This window comes from Manacus vitellinus, unplaced genomic scaffold (genome assembly GCF_001715985.3).
Source record: "Manacus vitellinus isolate BGI_N305 unplaced genomic scaffold, ASM171598v3 scaffold_62_pilon, whole genome shotgun sequence".
Classification (NCBI taxonomy): Eukaryota; Metazoa; Chordata; class Aves; order Passeriformes; family Pipridae; genus Manacus; species Manacus vitellinus.
Window position 1 is genome coordinate 2,240,419 of NW_021940704.1, and position 9,580 is coordinate 2,249,998.

Genomic DNA, 9,580 nt, shown 5'->3' on the forward strand with positions numbered 1-9,580 from the left:
CAGTGCATTAATGAAAAGGAGAAGAGCAAAAATGCTTTACTGGTATATTCAGGCCAAACTGAAAACAGGATCCCCAAAGCTGGGGGAATCCTGAAACATTCCTGCTCCCCCACATTCATTTCCAGTTTTTAATGCTTTGTAGCCCTTTACAAAATTGCCAAGTAAAGCATTTAAGTCACACCAATGTAAACTTGTAAATGTCCCAGTCTTGTGTTGGAGAGGGAAAAGGAGAGAAGTTTTTCGCCTCCATTATGGAGAGGAAGAAGGAGCTTGAGCTGGATGCATCAGGTGCTCTGGTGTCCTTTTGAGTGTGTTGTCGGTGCTCTGCAAGTGTCAGCTGAAGATTTGAGTGCCTTGTGCACACACCAACAAATATTTAGAAAAGTAGAAGTTGAAAAGATGAAAAGTTTCCATTTTACACTCGTCAGAGAAAATGGAACGTGAAGGTCGGTCTGTAGGTCAGTCTGTAATTGGGAGGGGATGTTTCCAGCCTATGCAGTAATTATGGAATGGGCTGTGAATTTAAAGCATGGAAATACATGTTCATGTGCTTTCACACAGGGGTGTAAAAATCTTTATTTCTCCAGCGATTTGAAAAACTCCCTGGCTTTTGAAAAACACAGATAAAAGATTCAGCTTATTTACAATTTAAACCAGGGAATGTTTCCTGGGGAAAATAATGTTTGCAGAATCTGCAAAAGGTGATGAGTGACATCGCATGTCGATGCTGTTACTTGAGATTGGATTACAGGATATTTGGCAGGATCCAATGGAGGAGGAAGAGCACAAGGCACAAGTATTTTAGGCTGGAGTTGTTACTTCTGCTTTGTGCAAATTGGTTCATTTCAAAGCCCACACAAGGTCTGTGCTGGTAACACACACACACAGTGTTTGCTACATTTCCAGGCTAAAAAATTAATGACCTGAAGTTGTACAATGCAGTGACTTTTTGTTTTAACAATATTTTACAGTATTTAAATGTCAGAGGAAGAGAAATTCAGAGCATTGAGCTTGGGTTAGTGGAGAAGGAAGATTTCTACATTCAGTCCCCTCACTGCAGACTGAATACTGATCTGGGCCTCGCGTAACGGCGGCTGCTGCAGGGGTGTTCCTGGAGCTGGGCATAATCACTTCTCCTCAGATGTGACCTTACTTTGCTCTCTGCCTCTTCTTCCTCCCTCTTCCTATATCTGGCCTGTAATTCTCCCTAAAACATTTTCTGTCTATAAACTGGAGGAAACATGAGCCGCTTCTATCCTAGGGCTGTTTTTTCCCCCTCATGTTCTGTGGAGGGGTGCTACCTCCAGAGGCTCTTCAGGTGACCTTGGTGGGACATGGTGAAAGTCCTTGCACTGACTTTGGACCTCTGTAGCCACTGTCTTGCAGGGAGAGGTTTGCTTTGGGAAATGCTGCTTCGGGGGCTCTGCCACGGCACCTGCACATTCCAGTTTGGCTTCAGATCACCTGAAACACAGAATCCCAGAATATGCTGGGCTGGAAGGGACCCTCAAGGATCATGGAGTCCAACCCTCAGCCCTGCACAGGCCCAGCCCCAAGAGTCCCCCCCTGTGCCCCAGAGGATCATCCAAACCCTCCTGGAGCTCTGGCAGCCTTGGGGCTGTGCCCACTGCCCTGGGGAGCCTGGGCAGTGCCCAACCAGCCTCTGGGGGAAGAACCTTTCCCTGAGATCCAACCTGAGCCTGCCCTGACACAGCTCCAGCCATTCCCTGGCTGCTGTCCCTGCTCCCCCCAGAGCAGAGCTCAGTCCCTGCCCCTCCTCTGCCCCTGCCCAGGCAGTTGGAACTGCACTGAGCTCTCCCCTCAGTCTCTTCTTCTCCAGCTGAACACACCAAGTGCCCTCAGTGTCCTCACACGGCTTTGAATCAAGGCCCTTCCCCATCCTCGTTGCCTCCTTTGGACACTCTCTGATGGCTCATTCCCTTCCCTACATTGTATCCCCCCAGACTGCCCCAATGTTGAGTTGAGGCCACCCCAGGGCAGAGCAGAGCAGGACAATCCCCTCCCTGATGCCCCCAGGACAGATGTCCCTCCTGGCTGCCAGGGCACTGCTGACTCATGGCCAATTGGCACCCACCAGGACCCCCAGGGCCCTTTCCTGGCACTGCTTTCCAGCCTCTCATTCCCAGTCTGTCTGTCCATCCGGGGTTGCCCCATCCCAGGGGCAGAATCCAGCCCTTCCCCCTGTTGAATTTCCTATGGTTGGTGATTCCCAGCCCTCGGATCTGTCCAAGTTTCCCTGCAGGACCTCCCTGCCTTCCAGGGACTCGTCAGCTCCTCCCAGATTTGTATCATCTGCAAACTTGCTCAGTGTCCCTTCCAGTGCAACCCCATCATTTATGAAGCTGTTGAAGAGCACTGGCTGCTGAGGACACCCTGCTCCGGGCAGTCCCTGCCCGCGGTGGCTCCAGTGTTATTGAGTTCCACAGGTTTCATTTCCAGCGACCCCTCTCCATGTGATGGGTTGTGTAGCTGCACTTCCAAAATGGCCAGGGAGCTTTGCAGACAGCAGTACATGTACTGATTCCCACAGTGTGCAAAGATCAATTTGAATGTCCTGTCCACCAAAAATCAGTGTTTACCAGAACTCTGTGCTGCTGCAAAGAGCAAACCTGTCTGTTGAAGATGTGTTTCACTGTTGTACTGCTCCAGTATGTGCTGTGATTGAATTTAGTCTCCATCACTTCTTATCAAGTCCCTGGAATTTTTGATGTTAGAAATCTTCAGCTGACCACAGAAACCTTCTGTCAGCAAATGTAGAACTCTGTGGCTAAAATGTGACCTCTTGAATCTCAGCATGGGATCATACCCCTCATCATACCCCATTTTTTTAAAAGCAATTGCTCTGAGCTATGCTCCTGGCAAAACTGATGGTTGACGTTTCCATCAGGTATTGGATTCTCAAGTCACAAAATCTGTTGTACCAAAAAATGGCTGAAAGTTGCTTAAACATTTCAAGGTTTGTGTCCTAGGTTTGTGCACAAACCCTAATTCTGCTAAATTTAGCTGGATACTTCCATGGTGCAATGGCCTCACGCTGGGAAGCATTGATTGGCACAAGAGCCATGTGTCCAGAATGTGCTGGTGTGGGGTGTTTACAGCACTTTGTGTCCTCTCACAGGAGATGTGTATGGAATTCACAGGTGAGTAATGCTCTCAACTCCTAATTCATACAGGTAAAGCCACCAAGCCCTGGTATGTATATATGTACTAAGTATGTCCAGTTAAAAGGAGAAACAGGGAATGATGGAAACTGTGCTGCAGCACTGAAAGGATTTCCCAATGGAAATGGCACAGGAATCGTTGACAGCAAGTCAAATGCAAATAACACTTGTGAAAACAAAAGGGAAATGCAGAAAACTACTTTTTAGTGGATGATCAGGTCCTGAAGCTGACAAGAAGTGGGTTTTGTTGATTATTTTGTGGGCTTTGTTTTATTTTAATTTAAGGCTCCAAACTTTAGAGTGTTATTTAGTCTACTGGGAAGCAGTCAAGCTCCAGCAAATAAATGTCCATGTGATTCAAATAGGTGTCTAGAAAAGCAAATCCTCCAAATGGCTGTTTTCAGACTTGATATCAGAGTCTCTGTGGAATTTCCTTCAGTGGAACATAAGCTCATGTCTAATGGCAGCCTCTGATTTAGGCCAAAGCTGCTTTACTGACACTGGAGCCATCCTATGGAGATCCTGCTCTAACTAAAAACCACACAGACTTTCACAGCCCATAAATCCCATGGAATACATCTCTTAAGTACTTTACTCAAAGGAATGTTAAGCTCTTTTACTAAATCTGCAAATTATAGCTATTTGACAACTCTGAGTTTACAGTCTGACAGCTCACGTCATCAGTCGGGATGGGATGAGCGGAGTCAGAGGCGGCACCGCTCGCTGCTGATTTACAGGGATCTGGTAATAACAATCCACTGGAAAATGTTGGAAAGCTGTGACAGCCTGGGAACAGTTTGTGACATCTGTTAAACACACTTGTTTTTATTCCTACTGACTGCAGCGAGATGTGAGCAGTATTTCATGGGAAGGGAGCGGCTGTGTTCCAGAGCGGGAGCCAACAGTGTCCCTCGAGGACCTGTGCCATCCTTCAGGTGAATTTCTATTTATAAATGACCAGAACACATTTGAATACTTGAGCCAGATTAAAAAGAAGTTTCTCAACAGATTATTTCTCCCTGACTGCAGGAGGTAATGAAGTGAAAACAGTTGGCCTGTGAACTCTGCAGGAGCAGGAGAGGAGGCAGCAGTGGAGCCCTCGGTGCCGAGTGCTTGCGGTGCCCACCGGCTGTGTGGGGAGTGAACACTGGCTAATGGCTTCGTGGGTCAGAGCAACTCAGCCATGATTTAAAACAAAATGGGCAGTGTCAGGAGAGCTGTAAACTCCAGGTGCACCAATGTCATCAAAGTGCAGGCAGCCTTGAACGTGCAAGATACATAAGTGTGACCAGTGCAGTAGAAGAGCTGTGTCTTTCTACAAGAAGGTTCCCTGCTGGATGGTATGTTTTGCCCTGGGATTGAAGTCTATGGTTCCTCACAGTGGAGCAAAGTTTGTTACATGTTTTGTAGGCAACATCTACTTGCTTTAAGACACACTCAGTCTAAAGTTCTTGCTGAACCTGCTGTAAGACCAGGTGGAGCGGCGGCACAGAAACGGAAGGAAACATTGGATTACCAGGTAGTGGCAGCACAGACAACTCACATCAGCCAGTGCTGCTCTTTAAAATGGGTGCAAAAAAGAACATGGCTCGACAAAAAACTGTACTTGCTGAATCACCATGTGTTGCCAACACAGGTTTTGCATCACAGACCCAGTTTTTGAATCACAGACCATACAACAGAGGTGGGCGGGGGCTGTGAGTGTGGAAACAAGTATGAAGGGAAACCCTTTGCACTGTGTTGAGCTGCCTCTTGCTGTTCAGCCAGAGATTTATCTGGAACTGAAGACAAGCTGGGATAAGCCTGTCTGAGACTGATTAAGGTGTTGAGTTATTCACTGACCCATAAAGAGAGGAAATTAATAATTATTATTTAAAAAACCCAAACCCACCTAAAGGATAAAATTTAACTTTTCCATTCTTTCCAAAGGCTTCTCCAGAAGTCTGTGGTTCTTTTCAAGGATTCCATACCTTCCCACCAGCCTCAGGACAGAGCATCTCTGGTCCCACTGATGAGTCACCTTGAAGCTGCTCCACGATGCAGCCTGGGAAGGGATCATTGTGGGTCAGTCTGTGGCACATCAAACCACAGGGATCATTGTGGATCAGTCTGTGGCACATCAAACCACAGGGATCATTGTGGATCAGTCTGTGGCACATCAAACCACAGGGATCATTGTGGATCAGTCTGTGGCACATCAAACCACAGGGATCATTGTGGATCAGTCTGTGGCACATCAAACCACAGGGATCATTGTGGATCAGTCTGTGGCACATCAAACCACGGGGATCATTGTGGATCAGTTGTGGATCAGTCTGTGGCACATCAAACCACAGAGATTGTTGTGGATCAGTCTGTGGCACATCAAACCACGGGGATCATTGTGGATCAGTCACATGATGGGCTGATCTGTTTCTGAAATGGTCAGAAATACGACGCTTTGTAAAGATTACCCGAAACATCTTGGAATGGTTCTAAAGTGGAGCCCTATGTGCTGCCAAGGTACAAGAACAATATAATCTACAAATCCTCTATCTTGGAGGTCTTTTGCAATCTAAATGATTCTATGATTTCACGATTCTATAATCTACAAACTAGCTAGGACTAGTTAGGGACAAGTTTGATGTGAGCAGGGTGTGGTTACCTAAACCCTGGTTTTCACATCCACTGAAAACTGAGTGTTTTATGCCTGAGAAGTGCACAAGTGAATCTTTAATGTCTGATGTTTTCTGTGAGTTGCCTCCTGTCCAACATCCAGCTTGACCTGCAGCGAAGTTCATTGGTCACACACACCTTGACACTGTCTTGTTAGAGAGAAGCAGGAACAAGGTAAGGAAATGATCACACGACTGAGATATATGTTAGCCCTGTAAGGAAGATCTCTGAAACCTTCCAAATGTCCAGGCTTCAGCCTAGATGAATGCCTGTGGATCTCAAAATCACGGGACTGTCATCACAAAGGGCTCTATAAAAAGGTTGGAAATGGAGAGGTTGCTGTGAGTCCTGTGGATAATTGCCTGGCTCCCGAATGCCGTGTGCGGGAAGGTCACTTCACACAGGCACAGCAATTACCTCCTGTACAAATGGAAAATGAAATTGCAACTTTGTGTGTGACTGTCAAGAAGACAACCCAAACTACAGGCTCTGAGCAGAACCGCTGCCCTCTGCTGTGGCAGGAAAGCTGGCACTGCTCTCTCTGGAAACAAGAGATTTGAAGATGTTCATCTTTTAAAATGTGGCCTTTCAAGGTGTCCTGTGAAAGGTGTTTACACTGGTTTCTGCAGCTCTCAGTCTAACAGAGGGAGAAATCTCATCACCTGAGACCTCCCAGGGTGTTAGTGGGAAGCTAAAATTCAGAGGGAGCTTAAGCAGAGCCCAAGTTGACAGCAGGTACAGGGCTTAACTCCAGGGATGTGATGCATTGGAGGTGAATTGAATGGTCCTATGCTGTTAGGATGGATTAATCACTGAATAAGTCCGTTTTTTTCCTTTTTACTATTCTTATTCAAATTAGGGGCAAGAAGGGAAAAAAGCCAGCATACCAGCACTATATTGGCTAGTGTGTGGGTTACAGAGGAGGCAGAGGTGGAAGTCCTTTCCTGTTGCAGTGGGAAGCAGATGAACAGTGTGTCTGTCCATATGTCTTCTGGAAAGTAAGGAAAAAAAAATCCACGGAGAAATTATGAATTACAAATTATAAAAAACCCTTGGTTGTAATCACTCATCATAAAAAAAATTCCTTTAATTTTAACTTTACTCTTAATTTTGAGGAAGGTGATGAGGGATGAGTACCTTCAATTTGTACTTACTCTTGTGTTTCTTTGTGTTGCTGAAAGTAAATATTTGGCTTAAGGAAGAAGCTAAAGTGGTTTGCACAGGTATAAAGCTTTCCTTGTATGAATATTTAAATAAATGGGGGTCTGTCACTGAACTGCAATTTAGGAATTTTTTAATTAGGCTTTGTTGGATTGGAAAGCGTTTATTCTGTTAGGCTATAACATAAAAAGATTTATCCTTAAAATAAATTAATAAAAATCTCTTGGGAAAATGCTGAAACTAAGTGGAACATTTCCAGAAAAATCAGGCATTATTATGATTTTTAAAAGTGTGTGTAAAATAATCCAGTCTTCTAAAGAGATGCTTGAAGTTGTTTGGATAGAGTTGGCATCTGCCAGAGTCGAGTCACACGTAAGATAACATGATTGACCATTTTTGGCATGGGATGGGCTAAATTGGCTCATCTGTTGGCTGTCAGTCTCTTCTGAATTAGATCCAACGCTTTGTAGGCACGTTTCCATCTGGTTAAGTTTAGGACTCAAGCTGTTTATATATTAAAAAGAAGTATTTTGTACCAATAACAATTTCTGGGAAAAGGTTTTTGCTTGTGTTCCATTTCGAAACTATTTGGTTTTCTTTACTGGTTAAAATAACCTTGTGAAGAGTGAAAGAAGATGTGCCCATATTATGTTAAGACCCTTGAAACATGCAAATAAAATGGAAAGAAATTAAAAATTTTATGTGTGCATATTTAAATATATGAATATATGCATGCATATAATTCTGTAATATGTGAGTCCTCTAAATTGGAAAACCAGATTTTAAGTCTGCTAATATTTTAACTATGTGCATTAAGAGAGGAGGATGAATGTGTGCTGTTACCCTCCCATCGAGTCTTTCTAAGATTGGCCTTGCAATATTTTTATTCTGAATATTCGCCATCTGGCACTGGGAGCTGCAGTATTTAGTGCCACAAATAATAATGAAAAATATGGTAATAGCTCGTGATACTTTAACGTAAAAATATAAGACGGAGGGCACGGGCGTATGATCTTACAGCTGCCAAAGCATGTTGTTCCCTCTGCCCTTGTTTTCCATAAATGAGCCTTTGATTGGAGACAGCAGCGGTAATGGGAAAGTCATTGGTTAATGCACATTAATGAAACTGCGTTACTGGAGTTAATGAACTACAGTCCGGAAGAAAAATGGGCAGGAAAAATGCCAAGGTTTGTTCCTTTCTGTTCAGGTAGGTGTGGATGCATCCAAGACACGCCAGGAAAAGGTCTGTGACTTCAGACACAGGAGACAGGGCTCTGTCTTCTCCACATCAGACAAGTCCTGTAGAAATGCTTGAACTTTAAACAAAACAGCCTTTTCCTTCTCTCTCCCCACATCAAAATACAATCAGGAGACTGTTGCATATTCAGCAAAACTGTTGTTCTTGCTGCAGTTAAATTGCATAATTAGATGGGGCTTAAAGAGAGCTGAACCTCCGTGTTGTGCAGGCTGAGGCAGAGGGGAATTGCAAACCAGCTCGTGGAACTCACCGAGGTGTCAGTGCCTCAGGAAGTAGTTTCAGGATGTCCCTGAACATCCACTTTTGCTGGCCAGAGGGATTCAACTTTACACATTTGTCTAAGGCTGGGTTTATTTTCAAAGGCTGGCCAAGCAGCACTGGGGATGGCAGGAGCTCCGCGGCCACGGTACGTGGTTGCCCCATCAGGGTTCAAAACAACCCTTTTCATCATCTCTGCTCTCTGGGACCTCTGCTCACCACTGAAGCATCCTCTGCACTTGAAGCAAGAGCATAAAGCACAAGGTGTCTCCAGGCACAAAGAGCCATGTTTCCTAAAGAAAGGACATAATTTATAGAACACTCCAAGTAACAGCTCCATCAGCAAAGAGCACTTGGCTTTCTGCTAGTCTGTGCAGCTGCCCCCGACAGACCCACAGCACAACAGGAAGGATGGAAATGTCAAACAGAATTTGAGTTTCCACTGTTACCAAAGAGTGCTGGCCGGCCTTTGGGCCCTGCCAACTTCACTCAGGAGTTCCAGGTGCCAGCCACCTCGGCCAAAGCAGCAACTGGGTTTGGACTCTGGGATACCGAGAAACTCTCCTGCCCCTCTGCAGTTCCTCAGCCCATTGCACAGCAGAGGCCTCGCCTGGGCCATGGATGTACTGCCTGTGAGTAGATCAAACCTACAGTGAATCCACAGCAGCTTTAGATTTGTCATGTCCTGATCCCTTTGCCTTCTCCAGGTTTTGTTCTAACCTGTGCTCTGGCTCACTGCAAATACACCAGGCCACGCTCGAGCCTCTTTGGTTGTTCCTGGTTGCTTTTCTTTTTCCCTTTCTGTTTTTTTTTCTCCTTTCTCCCCTGCTAATCCAGTCACCTCCCCTGAAGTGGCCGAGGTTGTTATTCCTGCCAAGGGAGTGAGAGCACACAGAGCCTTCTGTCTGCAGAGCACTCACCCTGGCCCAGGCACAAGTGGGAGCTTTTCTTAACTTTGGTTCCTGCTGCTCAGAAGCCACCAGTAGTGAGGGGTTTGGCCATGGAAATGTGGTAAGAGAAATGCACAGTGTGGAGAGAGATTTGCAATTTGAAGTTGAAATGTTGG